General features: G+C 46.4%; 35 non-coding genes and 14 pseudogenes across 35 annotated transcripts; all 49 read left to right on the top strand.

The window, feature by feature from the left end:
• Positions 1-73: 73 nt before the first annotated feature.
• Positions 74-192, top strand: LOC144415852 (5S ribosomal RNA). The gene has a single exon (XR_013471746.1). It is a non-coding gene; the product is annotated as a 5S ribosomal RNA (ribosomal RNA).
• An 81-nt stretch (positions 193-273) lies between these two features.
• Positions 274-392, top strand: LOC144413959 (5S ribosomal RNA). Its single transcript, XR_013469849.1, has one exon. It is a non-coding gene; the product is annotated as a 5S ribosomal RNA (ribosomal RNA).
• An 81-nt stretch (positions 393-473) lies between these two features.
• Positions 474-592, top strand: LOC144417921 (5S ribosomal RNA; annotated as a pseudogene).
• Positions 593-677: 85 nt separating this feature from the next.
• LOC144413772 (5S ribosomal RNA) lies at positions 678-796 on the top strand. The gene has a single exon (XR_013469663.1). It is a non-coding gene; the product is annotated as a 5S ribosomal RNA (ribosomal RNA).
• An 81-nt stretch (positions 797-877) lies between these two features.
• Positions 878-996, top strand: LOC144414670 (5S ribosomal RNA). Its single transcript, XR_013470560.1, has one exon. It is a non-coding gene; the product is annotated as a 5S ribosomal RNA (ribosomal RNA).
• An 81-nt stretch (positions 997-1,077) lies between these two features.
• On the top strand, positions 1,078-1,195 carry LOC144418212 (5S ribosomal RNA; annotated as a pseudogene).
• Positions 1,196-1,276: 81 nt separating this feature from the next.
• LOC144416255 (5S ribosomal RNA) lies at positions 1,277-1,395 on the top strand. The gene has a single exon (XR_013472148.1). It is a non-coding gene; the product is annotated as a 5S ribosomal RNA (ribosomal RNA).
• An 81-nt stretch (positions 1,396-1,476) lies between these two features.
• Positions 1,477-1,595, top strand: LOC144414928 (5S ribosomal RNA). The gene has a single exon (XR_013470820.1). It is a non-coding gene; the product is annotated as a 5S ribosomal RNA (ribosomal RNA).
• Positions 1,596-1,676: 81 nt separating this feature from the next.
• On the top strand, positions 1,677-1,795 carry LOC144416237 (5S ribosomal RNA). The gene has a single exon (XR_013472130.1). It is a non-coding gene; the product is annotated as a 5S ribosomal RNA (ribosomal RNA).
• An 85-nt stretch (positions 1,796-1,880) lies between these two features.
• Positions 1,881-1,999, top strand: LOC144416774 (5S ribosomal RNA). The gene has a single exon (XR_013472667.1). It is a non-coding gene; the product is annotated as a 5S ribosomal RNA (ribosomal RNA).
• Positions 2,000-2,084: 85 nt separating this feature from the next.
• LOC144416728 (5S ribosomal RNA) lies at positions 2,085-2,203 on the top strand. Its single transcript, XR_013472621.1, has one exon. It is a non-coding gene; the product is annotated as a 5S ribosomal RNA (ribosomal RNA).
• Positions 2,204-2,284: 81 nt separating this feature from the next.
• LOC144413958 (5S ribosomal RNA) lies at positions 2,285-2,403 on the top strand. Its single transcript, XR_013469848.1, has one exon. It is a non-coding gene; the product is annotated as a 5S ribosomal RNA (ribosomal RNA).
• Positions 2,404-2,484: 81 nt separating this feature from the next.
• On the top strand, positions 2,485-2,607 carry LOC144413077 (5S ribosomal RNA; annotated as a pseudogene).
• Positions 2,608-2,688: 81 nt separating this feature from the next.
• On the top strand, positions 2,689-2,807 carry LOC144416437 (5S ribosomal RNA). Its single transcript, XR_013472330.1, has one exon. It is a non-coding gene; the product is annotated as a 5S ribosomal RNA (ribosomal RNA).
• An 81-nt stretch (positions 2,808-2,888) lies between these two features.
• LOC144416212 (5S ribosomal RNA) lies at positions 2,889-3,007 on the top strand. The gene has a single exon (XR_013472106.1). It is a non-coding gene; the product is annotated as a 5S ribosomal RNA (ribosomal RNA).
• Positions 3,008-3,092: 85 nt separating this feature from the next.
• Positions 3,093-3,211, top strand: LOC144417682 (5S ribosomal RNA; annotated as a pseudogene).
• Positions 3,212-3,296: 85 nt separating this feature from the next.
• LOC144415304 (5S ribosomal RNA) lies at positions 3,297-3,415 on the top strand. The gene has a single exon (XR_013471196.1). It is a non-coding gene; the product is annotated as a 5S ribosomal RNA (ribosomal RNA).
• An 81-nt stretch (positions 3,416-3,496) lies between these two features.
• LOC144414394 (5S ribosomal RNA) lies at positions 3,497-3,615 on the top strand. Its single transcript, XR_013470284.1, has one exon. It is a non-coding gene; the product is annotated as a 5S ribosomal RNA (ribosomal RNA).
• An 81-nt stretch (positions 3,616-3,696) lies between these two features.
• Positions 3,697-3,815, top strand: LOC144413957 (5S ribosomal RNA). The gene has a single exon (XR_013469847.1). It is a non-coding gene; the product is annotated as a 5S ribosomal RNA (ribosomal RNA).
• Positions 3,816-3,896: 81 nt separating this feature from the next.
• LOC144416944 (5S ribosomal RNA) lies at positions 3,897-4,015 on the top strand. The gene has a single exon (XR_013472836.1). It is a non-coding gene; the product is annotated as a 5S ribosomal RNA (ribosomal RNA).
• An 81-nt stretch (positions 4,016-4,096) lies between these two features.
• LOC144412173 (5S ribosomal RNA) lies at positions 4,097-4,215 on the top strand (annotated as a pseudogene).
• Positions 4,216-4,296: 81 nt separating this feature from the next.
• LOC144418073 (5S ribosomal RNA) lies at positions 4,297-4,415 on the top strand (annotated as a pseudogene).
• An 81-nt stretch (positions 4,416-4,496) lies between these two features.
• On the top strand, positions 4,497-4,615 carry LOC144418054 (5S ribosomal RNA; annotated as a pseudogene).
• An 81-nt stretch (positions 4,616-4,696) lies between these two features.
• Positions 4,697-4,815, top strand: LOC144413956 (5S ribosomal RNA). Its single transcript, XR_013469846.1, has one exon. It is a non-coding gene; the product is annotated as a 5S ribosomal RNA (ribosomal RNA).
• Positions 4,816-4,899: 84 nt separating this feature from the next.
• LOC144415302 (5S ribosomal RNA) lies at positions 4,900-5,018 on the top strand. The gene has a single exon (XR_013471194.1). It is a non-coding gene; the product is annotated as a 5S ribosomal RNA (ribosomal RNA).
• Positions 5,019-5,099: 81 nt separating this feature from the next.
• LOC144415071 (5S ribosomal RNA) lies at positions 5,100-5,218 on the top strand. Its single transcript, XR_013470963.1, has one exon. It is a non-coding gene; the product is annotated as a 5S ribosomal RNA (ribosomal RNA).
• An 81-nt stretch (positions 5,219-5,299) lies between these two features.
• Positions 5,300-5,418, top strand: LOC144413955 (5S ribosomal RNA). Its single transcript, XR_013469845.1, has one exon. It is a non-coding gene; the product is annotated as a 5S ribosomal RNA (ribosomal RNA).
• Positions 5,419-5,499: 81 nt separating this feature from the next.
• LOC144416693 (5S ribosomal RNA) lies at positions 5,500-5,618 on the top strand. Its single transcript, XR_013472586.1, has one exon. It is a non-coding gene; the product is annotated as a 5S ribosomal RNA (ribosomal RNA).
• An 81-nt stretch (positions 5,619-5,699) lies between these two features.
• LOC144412677 (5S ribosomal RNA) lies at positions 5,700-5,817 on the top strand (annotated as a pseudogene).
• Positions 5,818-5,898: 81 nt separating this feature from the next.
• Positions 5,899-6,017, top strand: LOC144417498 (5S ribosomal RNA; annotated as a pseudogene).
• An 81-nt stretch (positions 6,018-6,098) lies between these two features.
• LOC144415678 (5S ribosomal RNA) lies at positions 6,099-6,217 on the top strand. Its single transcript, XR_013471571.1, has one exon. It is a non-coding gene; the product is annotated as a 5S ribosomal RNA (ribosomal RNA).
• An 81-nt stretch (positions 6,218-6,298) lies between these two features.
• Positions 6,299-6,417, top strand: LOC144413954 (5S ribosomal RNA). Its single transcript, XR_013469844.1, has one exon. It is a non-coding gene; the product is annotated as a 5S ribosomal RNA (ribosomal RNA).
• Positions 6,418-6,502: 85 nt separating this feature from the next.
• On the top strand, positions 6,503-6,621 carry LOC144412269 (5S ribosomal RNA; annotated as a pseudogene).
• An 85-nt stretch (positions 6,622-6,706) lies between these two features.
• LOC144415301 (5S ribosomal RNA) lies at positions 6,707-6,825 on the top strand. Its single transcript, XR_013471193.1, has one exon. It is a non-coding gene; the product is annotated as a 5S ribosomal RNA (ribosomal RNA).
• An 81-nt stretch (positions 6,826-6,906) lies between these two features.
• LOC144416108 (5S ribosomal RNA) lies at positions 6,907-7,025 on the top strand. The gene has a single exon (XR_013472002.1). It is a non-coding gene; the product is annotated as a 5S ribosomal RNA (ribosomal RNA).
• An 81-nt stretch (positions 7,026-7,106) lies between these two features.
• Positions 7,107-7,225, top strand: LOC144417236 (5S ribosomal RNA). Its single transcript, XR_013473129.1, has one exon. It is a non-coding gene; the product is annotated as a 5S ribosomal RNA (ribosomal RNA).
• Positions 7,226-7,306: 81 nt separating this feature from the next.
• LOC144413953 (5S ribosomal RNA) lies at positions 7,307-7,425 on the top strand. The gene has a single exon (XR_013469843.1). It is a non-coding gene; the product is annotated as a 5S ribosomal RNA (ribosomal RNA).
• Positions 7,426-7,506: 81 nt separating this feature from the next.
• LOC144412438 (5S ribosomal RNA) lies at positions 7,507-7,625 on the top strand (annotated as a pseudogene).
• An 81-nt stretch (positions 7,626-7,706) lies between these two features.
• LOC144416493 (5S ribosomal RNA) lies at positions 7,707-7,825 on the top strand. The gene has a single exon (XR_013472386.1). It is a non-coding gene; the product is annotated as a 5S ribosomal RNA (ribosomal RNA).
• Positions 7,826-7,906: 81 nt separating this feature from the next.
• LOC144417045 (5S ribosomal RNA) lies at positions 7,907-8,025 on the top strand. Its single transcript, XR_013472937.1, has one exon. It is a non-coding gene; the product is annotated as a 5S ribosomal RNA (ribosomal RNA).
• Positions 8,026-8,107: 82 nt separating this feature from the next.
• On the top strand, positions 8,108-8,226 carry LOC144413952 (5S ribosomal RNA). The gene has a single exon (XR_013469842.1). It is a non-coding gene; the product is annotated as a 5S ribosomal RNA (ribosomal RNA).
• An 80-nt stretch (positions 8,227-8,306) lies between these two features.
• Positions 8,307-8,425, top strand: LOC144416782 (5S ribosomal RNA). The gene has a single exon (XR_013472675.1). It is a non-coding gene; the product is annotated as a 5S ribosomal RNA (ribosomal RNA).
• Positions 8,426-8,506: 81 nt separating this feature from the next.
• Positions 8,507-8,625, top strand: LOC144416826 (5S ribosomal RNA). Its single transcript, XR_013472719.1, has one exon. It is a non-coding gene; the product is annotated as a 5S ribosomal RNA (ribosomal RNA).
• An 81-nt stretch (positions 8,626-8,706) lies between these two features.
• LOC144412215 (5S ribosomal RNA) lies at positions 8,707-8,825 on the top strand (annotated as a pseudogene).
• Positions 8,826-8,906: 81 nt separating this feature from the next.
• On the top strand, positions 8,907-9,025 carry LOC144416571 (5S ribosomal RNA). Its single transcript, XR_013472464.1, has one exon. It is a non-coding gene; the product is annotated as a 5S ribosomal RNA (ribosomal RNA).
• Positions 9,026-9,106: 81 nt separating this feature from the next.
• Positions 9,107-9,225, top strand: LOC144413950 (5S ribosomal RNA). Its single transcript, XR_013469840.1, has one exon. It is a non-coding gene; the product is annotated as a 5S ribosomal RNA (ribosomal RNA).
• An 81-nt stretch (positions 9,226-9,306) lies between these two features.
• On the top strand, positions 9,307-9,425 carry LOC144412191 (5S ribosomal RNA; annotated as a pseudogene).
• An 81-nt stretch (positions 9,426-9,506) lies between these two features.
• On the top strand, positions 9,507-9,624 carry LOC144413008 (5S ribosomal RNA; annotated as a pseudogene).
• Positions 9,625-9,705: 81 nt separating this feature from the next.
• Positions 9,706-9,824, top strand: LOC144416988 (5S ribosomal RNA). The gene has a single exon (XR_013472880.1). It is a non-coding gene; the product is annotated as a 5S ribosomal RNA (ribosomal RNA).
• The last annotated feature ends 67 nt before the right edge of the window (positions 9,825-9,891 follow it).

Raw genomic sequence — 9,891 nt, 5'->3', positions numbered from 1 at the left:
CCGTTTCATTCGATTTTGCTCTGTTTTCCAACAACTGCGAAATACAAATAGCCGAATAGACTACTACTTTATCGCCTACAACCATACCACGTTGAATGCACCCGATCTCGTTCGATCTCGGAAGTTAAGCAATGTCGGGCTCGGTTAGTACTTACATGGGTGACCGGCTTGGAATACCGAGTGTCGTAGGCTTTTCGTCGCCGTTTCATTCGATTTTGCTCTGTTTTCCAACAACTGCGAAATACAAATAGCCGAATAGACTACTGCTTTATCGCCTACAACCATACCACGTTGAATGCACCCGATCTCGTTCGATCTCGGAAGTTAAGCAATGTCGGGCTCGGTTAGTACTTGCATGGGTGACCGGCTGGGAATACCGAGTGTCGTAGGCTTTTTGTCGCCGTTTCATTCGATTTTGCTCTGTTTTCCAACAACTGCGATATACAAATAGCCGAATAGACTACTACTTTATCGCCTACAACCATACCACGTTGAATGCACCCGTTATCGTTCGATCTCGGAAGTTAAGCAATGTCGGGCTCGGTTAGTACTTGCATGGGTGACCGGCTGGGAATACCGAGTGTCGTAGGCTTTTTTTTCGTCGCCGTTCCATTCGTTTTTGCTCTGTTTTCCAACAACTGCGAAATACAAATAGCCGAATAGACTACTACTTTATCGCCTACAACCATACCACGTTGAATGCACCCGATCTCGTTCGATCTCGGAAGTTAAGCAATGTCGGGCTAGGTTAGTACTTGCATGGGTGACCGGCTGGGAATACCGAGTGTCGTAGGCTTTTCGTCGCCGTTTAATTCGATTTTGCTCTGTTTTCCAACAACTGCGAAATACAAATAGCCGAATAGACTACTACTTTATCGCCTACAACCATACCACGTTGAATGCACCCGATCTCGTTCGATCTCGGAAGTTAAGCAATGTCGGGCTCGGTTAGTACTTGCTTGGGTGACCGGCTGGGAATACCGAGTGTCGTAGGCTTTTCGTCGCCGTTTCATTCGATTTTGCTCTGTTTTCTAACAATTGCGAAATACAAATAGCCGAATAGACTACTACTTTATCGCCTACAACCATACCACTTTGAATGCACCCGATCTCGTCGATCTCGGAAGTTAAGCAATGTCGGGTTCGGTTAGTACTTGCATGGGTGACCGGCTGGGAATACCGAGTGTCGTAAGCTTTTCGTCGTCGTTTCATTCGATTTTGCTGTGTTTTCTAACAACTGCGAAATACAAATAGCCGAATAGACTACTACTTTATCGCCTACAACCATACCACGTTGAATGCACCCGATCTTGTTCGATCTCGGAAGTTAAGCAATGTCGGGCTTGGTTAGTACTTGCATGGGTGACCGGCTGGGAATGCCGAGTGTCGTAGGCTTTTCGTCGTCGTTTCATTCGATTTTGCTCTGTTTTCTAACAGCTGCGAAATACAAATAGCCGAATAGACTACCACTTTATCGCCTACAACCATACCACGGTGAATGCACCCGATCTCGTTCGATCTCGGAAGTTAAGCAATGTCGGGCTAGGTTAGTACTTGCATGGGTGACCGGCTGGGAATACCGAGTGTCGTAGGCTTTTCGTCGCCGTTTCATTCGATTTTGCTCTGTTTTCTAACAACTGCGAAATACAAATAGCCGAATAGACTACTACTTTATTGCCTACAACCATACCACGTTGAATGCACCCGATCTCGTTCGATCTCGGAAGTTGAGCAATGTCGGGCTCGGTTAGTACTTGCATGGGTGACCGGCTGGGAATACCGAGTGTCGTAGGCTTTTTTTTCGTCGCCGTTCCATTCCTTTTTTCTCTGTTTTCTAACAACTGCAAAATACAAATAGCAGAACAGACTACTACTTTATCGACTACAACCATACCACGTTGAATGCACCCGATCTCGTTCGATCTCGAAAGTTAAGCAATGTCGGGCTCGGTTAGTACTTGCATGGGTGACCGGCTGGGAATACCGAGTGTCGTAGGCTTTTCTTTCGTCGCCTTTCCATTAGTTTTTTCTCTGTTTTCTAACAACTGCAAAATACAAATAGCAGAACAGACTACTACTTTATCGACTACAACCATACCACGTTGAATGCACCCGATCTCGTTCGATCTCGGAAGTTAAGCAATGTCGGGCTCGGTTAGTACTTGCATGGGTGACCGGCTGGGAATACCGAGTGTCGTTGGCTTTTCGTCGCCGCTTCATTCGATTTTGCTCTGTTTTCCAACAACTGCGAAATACAAATAGCCGAATAGACTACTACTTTATCGCCTACAACCATACCACGTTGAATGCACCCGATCTCGTTCGATCTCGGAAGTTAAGCAATGTCGGGCTCGGTTAGTACTTGCATGGGTGACCGGCTGGGAATACCGAGTGTCGTAGGCTTTTCGTCGCCGTTTCATTCGATTTTGCTCTGTTTTCCAACAACTGCAAAATACAAATAGCCGAATAGACTACTACTTTATGACAAACAACCATACCACGTTGAATGCACCCGATCTCGTTCGATCTCGGAAGTTAAGCAATGTCGAGCTCGGTTAGTACTTGCATGGATAGGTGACCGGCTAGGAATACCGAGTGTCGTAAGCTTTTCGTCGTCGTTTCATTCGATTTTGCTGTGTTTTCTAACAACTGCGAAATACAAATAGCCGAATAGACTACTACTTCATCGCCTACAACCATACCACGTTGAATGCTCCCGATCTTGTTCGATCTCGGAAGTTAAGCAATGTCGGGCTTGGTTAGTACTTGCATGGGTGACCGGCTGGGAATACCGAGTGTCGTAGGCTTTTCGTCGCCGTTTCATTCGATTTTGCTGTGTTTTCTAACAACTGCGAAATACAAATAGCCGAATAGACTACTACTTCATCGCCTACAACCATACCAGGTTGAATGCACCCGATCTCGTTCGATCTCGGAAGTTAAGCAATGTCGGGCTCGGTTAGTACTTGCATGGGTGACCGGCTGGGAATACCGAGTGTCGTAGGCTTTTTTTTCGTCGCCGTTTCATTCGATTTTGCTCTGTTTTCCAACAACTGCGAAATACAAATAGCCGAATAGACCACTACTTTATTGCCTACAACCATACCACGTTGAATGCACCCGATCTCGTTCGATCCCGGAAGTTAAGCAATGTCGGGCTCGGTTAGTACTTGTATGGGTGACCGGCTGGGAATACCGAGTGTCGGAGGCTTTTTTTTCGTCGCCGTTCCATTCGTTTTTTCTCTGTTTTCTAACAACTGCAAAATACAAATAGCAGAACAGACTACTACTTTATCGACTACAACCATACCACGTTGAATGCACCCGATCTCGTTCGATCTCGGAAGTTAAGCAATGTCGGGCTCGGTTAGTACTTGCATGGGTGACCGGCTGGGAATACCGAGTGTCGTAGGCTTTTCGTCGCCGTTTCATTCGATTTTGCTCTGTTTTCCAACAACTGCGAAATACAAATAGCCGAATAGACTACTACTTTATCGCCTACAACCATACCACGTTGAATGCACCCGATCTCGTTTGATCTCGGAAGTTAAGCAATGTCGGGCTTGGTTAGTACTTGCATGGGTGACCGGCTGGGAATACCGAGTGTCGTAGGCTTTTCGTCGCCGTTTCATTCGATTTTGCTCTGTTTTCCAACAACTGCGAAATACAAATAGCCGAATAGACTACTACTTTATCGCCTACAACCATACCACGTTGAATGCACCCGATCTCGTTCGATCTCGGAAGTTAAGCAATGTCGGGCTCGGTTAGTACTTGCATGGGTGACCGGCTGGGAATACCGAGTGTCGTAGGCTCTTCGTCGCCGTTTCATTCGATTTTGCTCTGTTTTCCAACAACTGCGAAATACAAATAGCAGAATAGACTACTACTTTATCGCCTACAACCATACCACGTTGAATGCACCCGATCTCGTTCGATCGCGGAAGTTAAGCAATGTCGGGCTCGGTAAGTACTTGCATGGGTGACCGGCTGGGAATACCGAGTGTCGTAGGCTTTTTGTCGCCGTTTCATTCGATTTTGCTCTGTTTTCCAACAACTGCGAAATACAAATAGCCGAATACACTACTACTTTATCGCCTACAACCATACCACGTTGAATGCACCCGTTATCGTTCGATCTCGGAAGTTAGGCAATGTCGGGCTCGGTTAGTACTTGCATGGGTGACCGGCTGGGAATACCGAGTGTCGTAGGCTTTTCGTCGCCGTTTCATTCGATTTTGCTCTGTTTTCTAACAACTGCGAAATACAAATAGCCGAATGGACTACTACTTTATCGCCTACAACCATACCACGTTGAATGCACCCGATCTTGTTCGACATCGGAAGTTAAGCAATGTCGGGCTTGGTTAGTATTTGCATGGGTGACCGGCTGGGAATACCGAGTGTCGTAGGCTTTTCGTCGCCGTTTCATTCGATTTTGCTCTGTTTTCTAACAGCTGCGAAATACAAATAGCCGAATAGACTACTACTTTATCGCCTACAACCATACCACGGTGAATGCACCCGATCTCGTTCGATCTCGGAAGTTAAGCAATGTCGGGCTAGGTTAGAACTTGCATGGGTGACCGGCTGGGAATACCGAGTATCGTAGGCTTTTCGTCGCAGTTTCATTCGATTTTGCTCTGTTTTCTAACAATTGCGAAATACAAATAGCCGAATAGACTACTACTTTATTGCCTACAACCATACCACGTTGAATGCACCCGATCTCGTTCGATCTCGGAAGTTAAGCAATGTCGGGCTCGGTTAGTACTTGCATGGGTGACCGGCTGGGAATACCGAGTGTCGTAGGCTTTTTTTTCGTCGCCGTTCCATTCGTTTTTCTCTGTTTTCTAACAACTGCAAAATACAAATAGCAGAACAGACTACTACTTTATCGACTACAACCATACCACGTTGAATGCACCCGATCTCGTTCGATCTCGGAAGTTAAGCAATGTCGGGCTCGGTTAGTACTTGCATGGGTGACCGGCTGGGAATACCGAGTGTCGTAGGCTTTTCGTCGCCGCTTCATTCGATTTTGCTCTGTTTTCCAACAACTGCGAAATACAAATAGCCGAATAGACTACTACTTTATCGCCTACAACCATACCACGTTGACTGCACCCGATCTCGTTTGATCTCGGAAGTTAAGCAATGTCGGGCTCGGTTAGTACTTGCATGGGTGACCGGCTGGGAATACCGAGTGTCGTAGGCTTTTCGTCGCCGTTTCATTTGATTTTGCTCTGTTTTCCAACAACTGCAAAATACAAATAGCCGAATAGACTACTACTTTATCGCCTACAACCATACCACGTTGAATGCACCCGATCTCGTTCGATCTCGGAAGTTAAGCAATGTCGGGCTCGGTTAGTACTTGCATGGGTGACCGGCTGGGAATACCGAGTGTCGTAGGCTTTTCGTCGCCGTTTCATTCGATTTTTCTCTGTTTTCCAACAACTGCGAAATACAAATAGCCGAATAGACTACTACTTTATCGCCTACAACCATACCACGTTGAATACACCCGATCTCGTTTGATCTCGGAAGTTAAGCAATGTCGAGCTCGGTTAGTACTTGCATGGGTGACCGGCTGGGAATACCGAGTGTCGTAGGCTTTTCGTCGCCGTTTCATTCGATTTTGCTCTGTTTTCCAACAACTGCGAAATACAAATAGCCGAATAGACTACTACTTTATCGCCTACAACCATACCACGTTGAATGCACCCGATCTCGTCGATCTCGGAAGTTAAGCAATGTCGGGTTCGGTTAGTACTTGCATGGGTGACAGGCTGGGAATCCCGAGTGTCGTAAGCTTTTCGTCGTCGTTTCATTCGATTTTGCTGTGTTTTCTAACAACTGCGAAATACAAATAGCCGAATAGACTACTACGTCATCGCCTACAACCATACCACGTTGAATGCTCCCGATCTTGTTCGATCTCGGAAGTTAAGCAATGTCGGTCTTGGTTAGTACTTGCATGGGTGACCGGCTGGGAATACCGAGTGTCGTAGGCTTTTCGTCGCCGTTTCATTCGATTTTGCTCTGTTTTCTAACAACTGCGAAATACAAATAGCCGAATAGACTACTACTTTATCGCCTACAACCATACCACGGTGAATGCACCCGATCTCGTTCGATCTCGGAAGTTAAGCAATGTCGGGCTCGGTTAGTACTTGCATGGGTGACCGGCTGGGAATACCGAGTGTCGTAGGCTTTTCCTCGCCGTTTCATTCGATTTTGCTCTGTTTTCCAACAACTGCGAAATACAAATAGCCGAATAGACTACTACTTTATTGCCTACAACCATACCACGTTGAATGCACCCGATCTCGTTCGATCTCGGAAGTTAAGCAATGTCGGGCTCGGTTAGTACTTGCATGGGTGACCGGCTGGGAATACCGAGTGTCGTAGGCTTTTTTTTCGTCGCCGTTTCATTCGATTTTGCTCTGTTTTCCAACAACTGCGAAATACAAATAGCCGAATAGACTACTACTTTATTGCCTACAACCATACCACGTTGAATGCACCCGATATCGTTCGATCCCGGAAGTTAAGCAATGTCGGGCTCGGTTAGTACTTGCATGGGTGACCGGCTGGGACTACCGAGTGTCGTAGGCTTTTTTTTCGTCGCCGTTCCATTCGTTTTTTCTCTGTTTTCTAACAACTGCAAAATACAAATAGCAGAACAGACCACTACTTTATCGACTACAACCATACCACGTTGAATGCACCCGATCTCGTTCGATCTCGGAAGTTAAGCAATGTCGGGCTCGGTTAGTACTTGCATGGGTGACCGGCTGGGAATACCGAGTGTCGTAGGCTTTTCGTCGCCGTTTCATTCGATTTTGCTCTGTTTTCCAACAACTGCGAAATACAAATAGCCGAATAGACTACTACTTTATCGCCTACAACCATACCACGTTGAAAGCACCCGATCTCGTTCGATCTCGGAAGTTAAGCAATGTCGGGCTCGGTTAGTACTTGCATGGGTGACCGGCTGGTAATACCGAGTGTCGTAGGCTTTTTGTCGCCGTTTCATTCGATTTTGCTTTGTTTTCCAACAACTGCGAAATACAAATAGCCGAATAGACTACTACTTTATCGCCTACAACAATACCACGTTGAATGCACCCGTTCTCGTTTGATCTCGGAAGTTAAGCAATGTCGGGCTCGGTTAGTACTTGCATGGGTGACCGGCTGGGAATACCGAGTGTCGTAGGCTTTTTGTCGCCGTTTCATTCGATTTTGCTCTGTTTTCCAACAACTGCGAAATACAAATAGCCGAATAGACTACTTCTTTATCGCCTACAACCATACCACGTTGAATGCACCCGATCTCGTTCGATCTCGGAAGTTAAGCAATGTCGGGCTCGGTTAGTACTTGCATGGGTGACCGGCTGGGAATACCGAGTGTCGTAGGCTTTTTGTCGCCGTTTCATTCGATTTTGCTCTGTTTTCCAACAACTGTGAAATAAAAATAGCCGAATAGACTACTACTTTATCGCTTACAACCATACCACGTTGAATGCACTCGTTATCGTTCGATCTCGGAAGTTAAGCAATGTCGGGCTCGGTTAGTACTTGCATGGGTGGCCGGCTGGGAATACCGAGTGTCGTAGGCTTTTCGTCGCCGTTTCATTCGATTTTGCTCTGTTTTCCAACAACTGCGAAATACAAATAGCCGAATAGACTACTACTTTATCGCCTACAACCATACCACGTTGAATGCACCCAATCTCGTTCGATCTCGGAAGTTAAGCAATGTCGGGCTCGGTTAGTACTTGCATGGGTGACCGGCTGGGAATACCGAGTGTCGTAGGCTTTTTGTCGCCGTTTCATTCGATTTTGCTCTGTTTTCCAACAACTGCGAAATACAAATAGCCGAATAGACTACTACTTTATCGCCTACAACAATACCACGTTGAATGCACCCGTTCTCGTTCGATCTCGGAAGTTAAGCAATGTCGGGCTCGGTTAGTACTTGCATGGGTGACCGGCTGGGAATACCGAGTGTCGTAGGCTTTTCGTCGCCGTTTCATTCGATTTTTGCTCTGTTTTCCAACAACTGCGAAATACAAATAGCCGAATAGACTACTACTTTATCGCCTACAACCATACCACGTTGAATGCACCCGATCTCGTTCGATCTCGGAAGTTAAGCAATGTCGGGCTCGGTTAGTACTTGCATGGGTGACCGGCTGGGAATACCGAGTGTCGTAGGCTTTTTGTCGCGTTTCATTCGATTTTGCTTTGTTTTCCAACAACTGCGAAATACAAATAGCCGAATAGACCACTACTTTATCGCCTACAACCATACCACGTTGAATGCACCCGATCTCGCTCGATCTCGGAAGTTAAGCAATGTCGGGCTCGGTTAGTACTTGCATGGGTGACCGGCAGGGAATACCGAGTGTCGTAGGCTTTTCGTCGCCGTTTCATTCGATTTTGCTCTGTTTTCCAACAACTGCGAAATACAAATAGCCGAATAGACGACTACTTTATCGCCTACAACCATACCACGTTGAATGCACCCGATCTCGTTCGATCTCGGAAGTTAAGCAATGTCGCGCTCGGTTAGTACTTGCATGGGTGACCGGCTGGGAATACCGAGTGTCGTAGGCTTTTTGTCGCCGTTTCATTCGATTTTGCTCTGTTTTCCAACAACTGCGAAATACAAATAGCCGAATAGACTACTACTTTATCGCCTACAACCATAACACGTTGAATGCACCCGTTATCGTTCGATCTCGGAAGTTAAGCAATGTCGGGCTCGGTTAGTACTTGCATGGGTGACCGGCTGGGAATACCGAGTGTCGTAGGCTTTTCTTCGCCGTTTCATTCGATTTTGCTCTATTTTCCAACAACTGCGAAATACAAATAGCCGAATAGACTACTACTTTATCGCCTACAACCATACCACGTTGAATGCACCCGATCTCGTTCGATCTCGGAAGTTAAGCAATGTCTGGCTCGGTTAGTACTTGCATGGGTGACCGGCTGGGAATACCGAGTGTCGTAGGCTTTTCGTCGCCGTTTCATTCGATTTTGCTCTGTTTTCCAACAACTGCTAAATACAAATAGCCGAATAGACTACTACTTTATCGCCTACAACCATACCACGTTGAATGCACCCGATCTCGTTCGATCTCGGAAGTTAAGCAATGTCGGGCTCGGTTAGTACTTGCATGGGTGACCGGCTGGGAATACCGAGTGTCGTAGGCTTTTCGTCGCCGTTTCATTCGATTTTGCTCTGTTTTCCAACAACTGCGAAATACAAATAGCCGAATAGACTACTACTTTATCGCCTACAACCATACCACGTTGAATGCACCCGTTATCGTTCGATGTCGGAAGTTAAGCAATGTCGGGCTCGGTTAGTACTTGCATGGGTGACCGGCTGGGAATACCGAGTGTCGTAGGCTTTTCGTCGCCGTTTCATTCGATTTTGCTCTGTTTTCCAACAATTGCGAAATACAAATAGCCGAATAGACTACTACTTTATCGCCTACAACCATACCACGTTGAATGCACCCGATCTCGTCGATCTCGGAAGTTGAGCAATGTCGGGTTCGGTTAGTACTTGCATGGGTGACAGGCTGGGAATACCGAGTGTCGTAAGCTTTTCGTCGTCGTTTCATTCGATTTTGCTGTGTTTTCTAACAACTGCGAAATACAAATAGCCGAATAGACTACTACTTCATCGCCTACAACCATACCACGTTGAATGCTCCCGATCTTGTTCGATCTCGGAAGTTAAGCAATGACGGGCTTGGTTAGTACTTGCATGGGTGACCGGCTGGGAATACCGAGTGTCGTAGGCTTTTCGTCGCCGTTTCATTCGATTTTGCTCTGTTTTCCAACAACTGCGAAATACAAATAGCCGAATAG

Source organism: Styela clava, chromosome 15 (genome assembly GCF_964204865.1).
Source record: "Styela clava chromosome 15, kaStyClav1.hap1.2, whole genome shotgun sequence".
Lineage (NCBI taxonomy): Eukaryota > Metazoa > Chordata > Ascidiacea > Stolidobranchia > Styelidae > Styela > Styela clava.
The sequence above is the reverse complement of the archived record's forward strand: the minus strand, read 5'-3'. Positions and strand labels throughout refer to the sequence as shown.